The sequence below is a fragment of the Pinus tabuliformis genome, chromosome 1_2 (assembly GCF_031772625.1).
Source record: "Pinus tabuliformis cultivar Carrire ecotype Pingquan chromosome 1_2, CPIR1, whole genome shotgun sequence".
Classification (NCBI taxonomy): domain Eukaryota; kingdom Viridiplantae; phylum Streptophyta; class Pinopsida; order Pinales; family Pinaceae; genus Pinus; species Pinus tabuliformis.
The window spans coordinates 864,248,919-864,263,522 of NC_142298.1; positions in this window are offsets into that span (position 1 = coordinate 864,248,919).

Here is a 14,604-nt window from a genome sequence, read left to right on the forward strand (position 1 = left end):
CCCAAGAGGAGAAGGGACTAGGATTTCCTCCAAGGGGAATTCCTTGGTTGGTGGATTCCATTTTCTCAACCCAAGATCAACGTAGGAAAGGGTAATGAATATTCCATTTAAAATAAATTTTATATGCTTTGACACAACTTGTTTTTTCAATTTTTAAGAGTCAAGAAAAAACCAAAGATGACTCTAGTCTCCTTCGATTTTCAATGAGCCTGAAGTGACAAGTGCTCAGATGGACCTTTTCTGTTAAAGAGTCTGAAAAGGAACGAAAGGGACTGCTCTAGAAATCTGGGTAGAGGGATTACCAAACCAATCGTAAAATTGCAGAATACTTTTTACGATACGGCAGTCAATCTTCCTGAATGCTGTGTTCAATGCATTGCGATCGATAGGGCGGTAGACACGGCTTCCTATGGATAAAGGATTAAGCCTATTGGGGTCTCCCAAAATATACTCGACGGTACATGGGAGCACAAGTCTGTACTGGCACTTATCGTCTCAAAGTGGAGGAATCACCCAACCATCAGTGAGAACAACAGTTACCAGGCTTTACGACGCTGGAATATGTCTCTAGCCTAGACTTCTAAATGTTGTGCGTTAAGTTCCAAAGCGTTGTTAGATTCATTGAATTTATTTTATAGTTGATCTTGTTTATGAAGTTTGCCTTTCAGGTTCACCACAAGATGTAGATGTAATTCCTAAAATGCAATCTAAGATGATAAACAATCTTTTTATCTTCTTTGTGCAATGAAAATCCTAGCTACTAAGGAAAGAAAGACAGAATCCTTTCACAAAGAGCAAAGAGCACACTCTAAATGCACTTTCCTAAATCAAACCAATCAGACTGTCTATATGAAAATGCACATGCATGTATTTGTTTTCGACTTTCTTAGTATATGAATGCTAAAAAGAAAGTTGATGCACAAATCTGAATTTCTTTTCAAGAGACAAATATCAACAAGTTTCTTTTCGAAATAAAAAATGGAGACGATTACAACACCTTACGATTTTGAAATGAATACTTGTTCTTGACACTAGAAAATTACAAATTCAGACCAAAAACAATGGTAACAGGATAATCGACCATCAATAGCAATCAAACTCTTTCCTACGATTGAAATCGACACTTGCGACAGTTTCAAATCAAAGGACGACAGTACGATTACACTACTTTTGCAAAGGAGAACCGAAAATGACTCAACAAACACACAAAACATTTACAGTTCTTTTGTACAAAGGAGGCAGAATAACAGCAAGCAAAAGGGGTTTCAAACAGACATATACTGATCACAGGCAGCAAAATCCAGGAATAGAACCGGAAAGAATGAATCACAGAAACCAAAACTGCACAAATCCTAGTCTGATCAGTGCACCTGTAACACAGGGAATTTGAAATGCAGCGCACCTTCTCCACTCGGGAAGTGCACTGAAGTTCATATTCTCTGAACAGTACCTGCGCTGGGCTAGAAACAAGACTCTGTTTGGGTTCCGGGTCACAGTTTGTAGTTCAGTTCATGGGTTTTGGCCGAGCAAAAGGTAATCAATAACTCAACAATCAGGGGTAGATCTAAGGAGGATCTAAGAGCTATCACAAGGGAAATCAAAGAGTTTGTGAATCAATTGTTTAAATCATAAACATACCCAGTAGATGGACTGAAGTAGCATTTATCTACTTTGCATTTGCTACGGCAAATGCAGTTCGAATGCTACCTGTAAGTTTATGAAATAGACAACAAGGAAGATAAACAAACAAACTAATTCGTCCCCAGTGGAGTCGCCATTTTGTTACAGGGAAAAGTGTCTATATAGAACTGCTCTATCCCACTAAGGTGTGACAGCTGCCTTAGAAACAAACAGAGTAAAGCTACTTTCTTTTTTCCTTTATGAATTATAGATAGAGAGGAACAGAAAGACCAACCTCTGTCTTGCGCTAATCTCCTGATTTGATTCCTCTCTTCCTTGATAGTCTTTCGCTACTTGTTCCCTTGCACGCCCAGCTTCACAAAGTACATGTAAGATCACAGTAGCATAGCACTATACAAAGACATGGATCTATAATCATAAACAATCTAGGATCAGATGTAAATTGACCATACAAATGCAGCAAACATGAATGACACAAGAGTATGGAGGAAAACTTGAATAGCTTTTATTGATAAACAAGAAAGAGCCAAGAGGAGTTACAACCAGTTGTTCTGACCCAGCATCAACCTCTTAGCAAGGAAGCCCCTCTTCACCTCATACAAAGCTTAGATCACCCAACAATCTGATGTTTGTCTCAAGAAACCAACAGCAATTCCTTACAATATGCAAAATTCCAGCCTCTGGATCTCTAGGATGAGGGATCCATATATAGATATCTGTAAGGGAGATGAGTCAGCTTATGATTTGATTAGTTTCTTCCCTTCGATAGTTCTTGCTTCCACTTGGAGATTGATGATCTCTTACTCATCCTTGGTCGAATTCAGAGAGGCAAGTGTCGTAGGAGAAATTTCTGGAAGCTTCCATTGCCTCTCCACCTCGCGGAATGACACTGCCATTTGTCATTTCTCGCCCATCGCACCCCATAGAAGGGCTTTTTGAAATGAAACACACCCACATAGTGTACTTAGGTGAGATGCAACGCACTTGGCCAGTGGAGCAGCTGAAATGGTCCCGTTTTGACCAATTCTGAGCAGTTTTTCATGGAGAACTTCTGGGAGAAGCTGTAATATGTTGACCTTGTTCCTTTAGGGGTTAGAACAACACTTTTAGGGACTTAGGAGCCCTTGGTTTATGGACATTTCATGCTTGGGGTTGTAGTGCCCAAAAATTTCTATAAAAATATCTCTTTCTCTTTGGGTGGAATTGCAATCGAAGCAATTTCATTATCATCCCATGGTGAGATTGAATGTGAGAATTGTTTTTTAATAGCATAGACAATGTATTTATGGGACAAGTATGCCTCAGTCCATGTCTAATGAGCATTATTTAATGTATATTCATATTTTATGTATGGGATATATAACATTGTATTTTCTGTATAATGGTTTTGTGGGTCTCTTTATTCATTGAATTGAATGAACTATGTGACACATGTGCACTTTCTTTTTTTCTTTGTTGTGTTCATGGTTAAATAGGAAGAAGCATGTTCAGTCAAGAAAATTTTCTCAAGTTCAATAAGATGTGTGACATACTTATCAATGTTTGTCATGCAAAGAATATCTTCAGGATTATCTGACTTTTATTGCAATAGAATAGGTATTTTTAACACATATGTTTATTTTTCAATCACAGCAGTGTGAATGAAAATTGTTTTTCTAGAAGATGAGTATAAGGACAATGAAAAAGAAAATTCAACTGATTGTTGACTTGACATTTGTTGCATATTTAGAAATGCATTTCCAAGTTTACAAATAGTATATATCTGGTTGTCTCCGTCAAATATGCAATTTTCTCGGATTTGTTTAAAAGCATTTGTCATTATGTGATCCATCTTTGTCATATATGATCTATAATACGTTGCTACAACATAGGAATCTAAAATGAGTTAAGTATCTATGCTTTCTTTCCAAAACGATGGTATGTTTTTTGCATATGCATCTATCCATGTATCACATGTATTTATTTTGAGCAATATAATAGGTCGAGTGATACAAGAATGAAGAAGCAACATGTAATCTTTTTTTTTTTATAATTCCAAGTCAGCTAGAAAATTTTGAATGTTATGTGTTTAGAATAGACTTTGTCTTGTAAAAAATATGAAATTGTTTTTTGCATCACTTGATTATCATTGTTTCATTCAAAAAAAGTTGAAGGTACAAGTTTCGTGAATTGATGGGAAATGGAAACCAAATCTACATGTAGAATGTTTATGTTTTTTGCAAGTTTTTATGTGGTGATGATTTTGAATTTGAGTCATTCCATCTGGAAACAATGTTGAATCACATGTCAAATAATGATTAATCAAAGCTATAATGTTAACATTAGGAGATTGTTGATATATTAGTGCATCCTAAATCCAAAGTAATCCATTTTCATGCTTTGTCCCTTTGCTTTGGAACTCATTGATAAAGAAATAATCTTTCACCTAACCAAACAATTATTTTTTTTGTAATCAGGGTACATAGCTATGATATTTTGTGTCTATAATATCGATTACAAATGACTGAATGATGTTTTATTAATGTGTCAATTCATTACAAATGACCGAATGATATTTTGTGTCTATAATATCGATTACAAATGACCGAATGGTGCAAAGTTAGGGATTTTTTTAATTAATGCATTTATCAATGGATCCTAAGGATATTTAGCAATAGTGAATGTGACAAAGAAGGTTGGTGGCCCAAGTTGTCATACCATGGAAAAAATTTAATTTTGTATATGTTCAAAGTAATTTGCTGATGTGGAAATTCTTTTGAAACATTGATATGTTATTTGTGATTGCAATAGTATTTGAAGAAATTTTTTATAATTCTTGACATCTTTGGCAAGTTGTTTTTGTCCTTTTAGTTCTACTTTGTGAATAGAAATCCAAGATTAGCTAGAAACTTGCTTTATCAATATACAAATTATTTTTAAAATAATGTCCTTAATATGGGTTAACAAGTCATCAGACATGTGAAACAACTTCCATTTGATTAATTTGTTGATAGGAGAAGTGATTGATAACATTAATAGGTTGACTTGATCCATAAAATAATGTTGGGAATTTCTTCAAAGGGTTCGTCTTGAAAAATGCACAGGGGATAGAAACCCTTGGAAGGTGCAATTTGTATTATTCTTGTATTAATATCATGGATGACATGGGCATCCGAGTAACCATGTACAAGTGTTTTAGTTATTGACTCTAGACCATCATCAAAATTTGGTGAATCTACTTGATCCAATATTGCATCATTGTTCTCATGGTTTTTTTTATTTTGATAAAAATGTCTTTTTCCATTCATTGTTGATTACTATTTATTCACTTTTAGACAAAGAAGTGTTGCACAGGTCACGTAAAGAAATGATTCCGGTTTTGGGCCAGATGTTCCCAGACAAATGGGCATTCTTGTACTCTATTTTTCTCGTTAACATAATTATAATTGTCATGAATTCATCAATATATCAATGTAGAGTTGTTTGAACTCTATCCAAATTGGTAGGAACATTTATAATTGTGCCTATTAAACCAATTTGTGATTTCGTAACCAATTTGTGTTATTTGTGCATAAGCCATTCTTGGTCCTACCAATATTTCCTCTAAGTGTGTCAATTGTGCAACGAACATCAATTTTTGATTTTGATGAATACACAAATGTTAGGTCTGTATACTTCTAGTGTAGCCCCTTATTGTTATTAGTGAAACGCTCTTATTATATTGTTGTGCCCATGTAGTCCCCATATTGATATTATTGTGCCCCATAGAATCCCACTATTGTTATTGTTTTTCCCTTACATTATTATCGTTATGTCAGCTCTGATTATATTGTGATCCCTTAGACTCCTATATATAGAAAGGAGGTCTTGTCATTCGTATCATCCAGGAATTGTGCATTTGTATAATGTAAATTAGGTTTCCCCTCGAAGAGGCTAATATTGAAGTCATTGATCTATCTCTTCTTCTATTTTGTGAGCTTGTTGCATACATTTGGTATCAGAGCTTTGGATTATAGGATTTCGTTGCTTCAAACAGGTCATCGTGGTATTTAAACTATAAATTTGTTTATACGAAGCGGTAGCAGTTGAAACAAAAACCCATTTGAGGTGAAATTGTTATGAATGTCGTGACTAAATTTCAGACCTTTTTAGACTACATGTTCGGAGATACAAGCCAAGGAAGTTAGGTATTTTGCAGGCTTCAGAACTCCATCTCAAACAGGTGACCTTGGGAAAATCTTCATATATTTTTCTCTGAGAATCGGATTTGAATTTCTTAACATGTGACAAAAAAGGATGGAATTTAGTTTGTTGGGTATAATTTTTAGGGTCGAGGGTCGAAATTGTGACACGTGGAACTTTGTACAAGTTTTCTCTACTGAATTAGTCTATAATCAGGTCATCGTGGAAGATTGGGCATAAATATTTCTTTGAAAATAAAATATTGATCAGACTTTTGGGATCCGAAATAGGACTCAAAAGTCTACTACAGGATGAAATTTCAGACCTTGGAGATCCGAAATTTCAGAGATACATCAGATTCAAAATTGAGCTCCTACAAAGAAAAACAAAAATATCAAATGTGTGTAGTCTTTTTTAAAATTTCCATAAGTTTTGAATAGTTTGAAGTGATTTAAAGGGAATAGTGAAGCATATTCATCATTAATTGATGGCCCGAAGAAAGAAAATGGAAACACCTAATAAGCAACCTGAAATTTCTTCTATGACTCTTGAAGAAGAGGAAGAAATGCACCATGATATATCAAAATTACGAGACCAAGTGCAACAAATTTCACTCTCACAAAATGTAACAGAAGCTAAGATGGATGGTTTGAAGAATGACACGAAAGCTAAGATTGATGGTTTGAATAATGGTGTCAATGAATCAAAAGGAAAAATTGAAGATTTGAAGATGTGGAAGGTTTCAAGGGAGGTTTGGCAAAATTGCTACATGAAATGCTTCCTAATGCTGATAAGGTAGTAGAGGAAACTCATGATCAGAACAAAAGAAATTTTAATCATGATTTCATAGAATCTAATATTGGATTAAAGAGCCACCATATTCCAAAGATTGATATGAGGAATTTTGATGGCAAGGATCTCATAACATGGATACTACAGATGGAGCAATATTTCGATCTCCATAATGTGCAAAACACACAAAAGGTACACATTGTAGCTTTATATTTAGAACCCAATCAGTTTGTATGGTATCAATTGTTGAGAAATGGCAATAAGAAATTCCAGTATAATTTTTCCTTGAATGAAACTGAGAATTAAAATCGAATTCTATTCTCATAGCAACTTGTAAATAGTTAATTAATTTTAATTAACTGAATTAGCTTAGGAATTTTGAGTTGGAAGTCTCTCTGTAGTCATGTATATGTTCTCCCTAAGTTTTAGGGGTCCAGTATGAGTTTAAATTGAGTTGGAAATTAGATCACTCAATTTACTGAGTTAAGTTAAATTAGTTCTAAATTATTTTTGGAACTAATAAAGGACGAACCGTCAGTTGGTGCACTAATTCATCCACTAGTGCTACTCCATTTAACTGAAGATTACCTCATGAGAAACACATGCATGTTAGTTCATAGAAAGATCCAGTTGACACTAGTGTATAGGCACAGTGTACTATCAGTGGTATTATTTACTCGAGTGTAAAACTCATGCATGCATCAGAGATTGATCCTATGTTTCGATTCAATAGTTTTGAAAGAATGAATTCACTTTAAATACGTGTTATTCATCCTAGGAATTACACAAGAGATTAGGGGCTTGTAGAGCTGTAGAATTGGCTAAGTGTTGGCCAAGAGATAGCTTGTGAGCTGAGGGAGTTGAGCATACTTATGTGAAATTGTTCTAGTGAGAACAAGCTTTGTATCTTCACTGATATTTATGATATATGAAATAAAGATAGTGGGGTTTTGAGCAATGGCTTTCCCCAAACACATCTTCTGTTATGTGCCATTGATTTGTCTTCTTCTTGCTCATATTGTTTTGATCGATCCATTTGCTTTCCCTGGTTGAAATTAGAAGTAGATTCTCATCCTGTGTTTTAGTGCATTGCATGAGATTGTGAATCTACATGATTTTCGACATGGTATTAGAGTTGAGAACAGTATGCTAGAGGAGATTTCGAAGTTTTGAGTTTTGGGTTGTAGGTGAAATTCGAATTTGCAATACATACTTCTGGATTGGAAAATGTAATTATATAGTTTGCGGCTCGAGTATGCCATGGAAGGCAACTTGAATTTTATAACCTAGAGGGAAAGAATGGAGGTTGTGATAGAGAATAATGGCTTGAAGGAATTCGTTGATCAAGAAATTCCTAAGCCAACAACATTGAATGCACAAAATTTGGTTGAATGGAAGAAGTGTGTGGCAAAGGCGAGGCAGATAATCCTTGAGGGAGTTCGAGACCACGTTGTCTCGAGTCTCCATTGAAAGGAAACTTCGTATGCTATGTGGAAAGCATTGATAGAATTGTATCAAAATAATATTGACCAAAGCAAATTGGCACTAAAGGACAAACTTAGAAAAATCAAAATGGAGAAAGGTAAGACTATTCCAAAATAATTGACCAAGTTCACTCAATGTCATGATGAACCTGGAAGTGTTAGAATCACAGTTGCCAAGGATTATATGGTAATTCTTGCTCTTCTAGGACTCCAAAAGAGTTGGCATAGTTATCAGGACTCTGACAATGGTCAGGAGAATCTACCAGATTGGGAACGATTGTGGTCGGATTTGATGTAGGAGGAGAATAGGAGGAACACGAGGGATGGCTCTTCATCAAAGACTGATGATGAAGAGAATTGTTCCTTAGTGATTAGGGTGAAGAAGGGGAAAGTTGTTATGGCCTAAATCCACCTCGGGCTGAGAAAGGCAGGATCTAGGGTAACATCAAACCACGCTTAACCTAGTAGCTAGCCCTACCAGGTCAGGAGAGGGATCTCTCCTCGTCAATCTTAGGAAAGTATGGCCAATAAAGATTGAGAAGGCTGATATAAAGACTAATTTTAGGCTAGGTATATGCTCAGAGGAGTTTGATTGAATTTAATTTTGGTTTGTTGGCTCAAATGTGAAAGGCAGATTTGGATCTGGGGAATGGACTCAGTCTTGCAGAGGTTTCTATGGGGCGAGGTAGGAAAATGGTTTATTACTTTGAAATAAGTGATATGGAGAGTCTTAAGACTGGTGAGGAGTTGGATAGGGAATGAGAGTCTCAGGAATCCTCTTCAAACAGTTGAAAACATGAAGAACTAAACAAAACCTAGGTAGAGCACTGCAACATCAATGATTTCTACCTTTATCCTTCATTCATTTAGTTCAGCTGAAAAGAGATAGATGATGGCATACATAAACACATGTAAACTTGAATTACAGAAGGAAAAATAATACCAAATCAACTTGCCACAAGAATCCCACAAAATTTTGCAAACCCTAGTCTATTCCTTTGCCAAACTGCAGAGATGAATGTACAATAATGATCAAAGCATTCACAAGAGTCCAACCTTTATAAATGACTGAAAAAGTACTAGATATAGGCAACCAACAGCTCATGCTAGGCTTTATGGGTTGAATTCATGAGTTTAGGAGCTGTTTCAACAAGATCTAAACTAAGAACTGAAAAGTAGGCAGTGGAACAGCTTGCCTCTAAAACCTAGGAAACTGATTTATTCAATTCAAAACTACCTTTTAATGATGTATCTACCTTCATCAATGAATTTTCAATGTTTTTACATAAAAGTACATCAGGTTACCTCAAATCACATCATGAGTTTGACCATGAGATAGAAAAAAGTCAAACTGAGAAAAAACTAGGTTAAAAACAGAGTTTTTGGCAAAAAATGACAATTTTCCATCATGTGCGCCGCGCCACTGTCCTTGTGCATAGGGCCTTTTCGAAACTGATTTTGGAGGCCTTCCCATGCACTAAATTTGCTCCACGTGGACTTTCTGGAAAGGTATGTCTGTCTACTTTCCAGAATGGATAGAATTTCTAAATTTGGTGTCCATTTGCCCCTCCAAAAGCGAGTTCTCTCAACATTGCTTCCTATGTGGCCAAAAAGGGGCAGAAAGGGCATTTGTGAGGTGTTTTTGACCCTTTTGGAGGCCCAAAACATGACAAAAATTTCTAGTAATTTCTAGATATTCATAATTTTGCATGAGGAATCTAAAAATGTATATTTTTCCTCCAGAGGAGGTCCCTAGCAAAAGAAAGCGTCAAGTGGCGCTATGCACCGTGCAGAAAAACCTATTTTTTCCTCCAAAAATTCAAAATTGACAAAAAGTGTGCCAAATTTCTTGAAATTTGGGCTAAGTGACCTACATCAAGTACTATGTTGGGCTAAGGAATCCTCAACCAAGATCTTGAGCCTCTGTTTCTCTTCCTTCCTCCTCAATGTTTTCCTCAACTTGGCCTTTAAGGTCCTTATCCTCGCTTTGCAAATCTTGTTTCTTGCCAAATAGTGATAGGCCATGTGACTCAACATATTTTTCTCTTTGTTGGCCTTCTCCAATAGCTTCTCCAAGTGCATGTTTGAGCTTCCAAGCCAAGATTCATGATTAGCTTCAATCTCTTGCTCTAGCGATGTCAACTTGACTTTCCTCCTCTTGGCTACTTATCGGTTTTCTATTATGTTTCGTAGCTCCATGATTGTTTGTTGGTCCTCCAACTGCTTGTTTATTTGCTCATGATAGTTTATGATCCACTTAGCTCCTTCCAAGTTAAGAGATAAGTCATGAATGTCAGCTTCTTGTTCCTAGATGATCTCCTTGAGCTTTGAGCTTTGGGAGCCCAAATCAGAGTCATCATCCTGAATGAGAATGAAATCTCTCTCTTGACCTTCAGAAGGTCCTTCATCATGCATTGGTTGTTCACCTTTGTCCTGTACCTGCTTTGCTGTTGAAGGAAATGAGACCCCTTCCACCCCAGGTGGAGATAGTACTCGTTTGGCTACTGCAAATAATCTCCTTGTGCCATTTTGGTGAGTGACAAATACTGGCACACTGGTGGTTTGAGTCTCATGCACTTCTTGCTGATGTGAAGGCCCTCTTGCCTCATGAGAAATTGATGGGGTCACTTGAGGACTTGTGAAAGCCTCATGTGAAATAAAATCATCCCATGAAACATTCAGCAAGCTCAATTGATTCAAAACCACAATCTTGGTCAATGAAAAATGATAGATGCTATTATACTACTAATGAGGAGGTTTCCTTTTCACCAATGTGGTCATTTTCTCAATATTTCGGCACATGAAATAGGGGATGTTAATCATCCTCACTCTAGTGAAATGCATCAATAATCTGACATGATAGGTGTATAGGCAAGAAAATCTGCCTTCACAGCTGAAATATTTGATTATGAGCTTCATAAGTGGGGCATATGTATTCTATAGGTATCTGAAAGGGAAGAACATACTGATCTGCTTCTGATAGCGAGCCTTGATATAAGGCTTATAATGTTCTTTTTCCACCAGCTGTCCCTTGTTCCATTGCTCACCCACATTCGGAATACCTGTTGCTTTAGTTATAGTTTGTGTCAAAGTGAATGTAACACCTGCCAAACTGACCTGGCCATTATGAAGATGGAGGACAAAAATTCTTGCAAGCTCATGGTGGTATTTCACTCTTTCCACCATCTCACAAAACTAGTAGCAGGATTGATGTTTGAAACATGCAACTGCAAGAGGACAAGCCAATAGCTCTGTAAGTGTACTGGGCTCCTCTCGGATGTGTTTTCCTCCCTTGTGTGGTTTTCTTGGTGCATGAATTTCTTGGGAGGAACCACTCATTATTTCCTCATCTCTTTCATATGGTGAATCTGTCTCCATGTTTGCCACAGTTTGTTGTGAAATGATGAGTATGAAGAGATTTTAAATGAAGAATAGTTGTTTGTTGTTAAATGAATGTGATTTATGATGGGGATAGTGAATGAGGGATTTTGTTGTTGACAATAGGGTTTTTTGGGAGTGGCAAGGTTTGGGGAATGGGGATTAGGGTTTAGGGTAATAATGGGAATTTTTTGTTAGGGTTTTGGGGATAAGGGGGTAGGATGATTATAGGTGAGAAGGGTAAGGGAAATTAAATGAGGGGAGTGTAGTGAAGAGGAAAATGAAAATGATTGCAAGGGAGCAACATCAAGAATTATAACTTTGAAAACCCTAGGCAGTTTTCCAATGAAAATGTGCAACAAACTAGGGTTTTCCTTTTCACCTATTTTCACACCATCAAAGATGACTAAAACCCTTTCAATGGCACTATGGAATGCTTCACTTACTTGTTGAATGAAGATTGCACAAATTTGGAGCTTGGCAAAGTCGATTTGGTGAAATTCCTGCTTGGAAGGCAGGTGAGCCATGCTTCTTTGGTGCATCACGCCTGTGCAATTTCCAGTTTAAAACTTGCGCTCTATGCGCTGTGCCGACTAGGTGCGTTGCGGCTCACTCCAAGTGCATCGCGCTAGGAGCTTTTCACAGTTTGCTGCAGTTTTTCCTTTCTTCACCTTCAAACGTGATTTTGCCTTTGTTCTCTCACTCTTTGGCACAAATGAACTCTTCCACATGAAAAAGACTTTATATACCCATGACTTTAATTTTTCACTTAAAAATAAGCCACTTTTCTAATGTTTGCCTTTCACTTGTTTCTTTAAAACTCTGTTATGGCAGTTTGACTTGCTTTTTGCCTTTGATGGTCTAAATGCTTTGAATTTTTTGTCTCTTTTGCAGGAGCCAGAGTGCAGGAGCTTGGCAAGGTGACCAGGGCTGTATCTCGGACTTATTACATGTAGGAAAAATGAAATTACATGAAATTTTTATACATAAAACAATAAAACTCTGTTTTTCCTCAAAACAGGGTTTTGAGGAAAAATCAATCACTGAGCATGTGATTATTGAAATTTTTGATGCTGAGACTTTATTTGACCTCCTCATGTGCCTACTGACCATTAGTGAGCTTTTACAAGACTTTGATGACAAAACCCTAGACCTAATGAGACCTAAAATCCTAAAAATGACTTTTGCAGATGTAAAGACAGAAAATGACCGTAAATGATCTGAATTCATGAAAATAGGCTAGCAGGTAAAGATCATGAGGGAAAATTTATAATATGCGATTGCCATCAGATCATCCATGATCCTAATGGAATGCAGCTGATCGGATGAGACACCTAAAATGCAACGCAACAAGAGAATTTTGATCACTGATGGAGGGATGAAGATATCGACACTAACATTGGCTCCAATGGGGATGGTAGCTCCTTGGAGGTGCAAATAACTATAGATCTCTGGAAAGCAGACAGTGCCTTCTTCTATTGGGCTATGGAGTCAATAACTTCAACAAACCAAAACCAATATCTTGACTCAAAACTGACTCAATTTCAAGACTGAAATCTGACACAAAACTGACTCAATTTCAAGACTGAAATCTGACTCAAACAATCCACACCAAAACTGAAATTAGACCTTCAGTTTTATAGCCTTCACTTCGGGCCCCAAATTGAATGAATGATGACAGTACACACTAGCAATGAAGGAAATAAAATGGTATGTACAATGATACATATGACAGCAGAAAACATTTCAAGGATAATACCATTTCAACAGCCTACCATTGACTGGCCCACCTGGACAATCTTCTGCATTCATTTCTTTCAGCAGGAAAGCATTTTTACCTCGATATGCAGCAATTCTGAATGGTCCTCTCTACAAATTCTCGAACTTGCCATGCTTGCCTTTGTCTTCGTTTCTAGCATCCCATTTCAGCACTATGTCTTCAATCTGAAACTTGTCTGCCTTTGCCTTTCGATCATATATTTTCTTGATTCTCTCTTGCAGCCTGAAGGTATTCTGAAAAACCTCCTCTCTCGTCTACTGTAAATGGATCATTTGGTTGATTCTTCATTGTAAATGATCTTCTTCGCTACTAACTTCCTGCAGAAGTTTAACAACCAGGACTACGAGAGATGTAGGGAACACCGTGTCAACACCATACACAATCTCGAAAGGGGACATGCCTATTGATTTCTTCTAACTTAATCTATCCACCCATAGTGCATTGACCAATTTCTTGTGCCAGCTCTTCTTGTTTGTTTCCAGCAGCTTTTTGATAATGTTGACCAATGATTTATTCGAAGATTCCACCAATTTGTTACCTTGTGGATAGTATGCAGTTGAGCACCCCAAGGTAATTTGATATTTGTTACAAAAATCAATCATCCTTTTAGATTTGAAAGTTGCTGCATTATCTGTAATCAACTTGTTAGGACAACCAGAACATGACAAAATATTGTTTTCAAGAAACTGAATTATTACCAAATCAGTGGCCTGACGAGTGGGAATTGCCTCAATCCATTTTGCGAAGTAATCTGTTGCTGTGAGGATCCACTTGTGTTGATCTGAAGAAGTAGGATGAATCTCACCAATGAAATCCAAACCCCACTGCACTTACTTCAACTGGTTTGAGAGGTAAAGGCTGCAACTTTCTCCTACCTTGAAAAATCTGGCATTCGTGGTAGCTTGTAACAGTTTTATACACATCAACAAAGAGGGTTGGCCAATAATATCCCGCTCTCAAAATTTTATTGGTTGTTGTCTTCCAAAATAGATGACCTCCACAATCTCCCTTGTGAAACTCATCAACCTGTTTTGCTTCTTCCTCAACCAAACAATTCAGCAAGACACCACTGGGATCTTTCCAATAGAGTGCATTATTCATAATACAAAACTTGGCAGCCTTTAATTTCAGAGTCCTACTTTTATTTTTAGCCATCCCCGGTGGCGGTGAAAGGTGCTGGAGCACATATATAATATCAGAATACCAAGGGCAAAGAAGAAACATTTCAGATACCTCAATAAGTGAACTTTCTTCATCTTCTTCGGACATAGCAGCAATCAGATTTATGTCCAAGGCATGCAAATTAAAATCCGCCATCAGTTTGGCCAGCCCCTGACCCTTGATGAGCTTTGTTGGTTTGATCTCCAC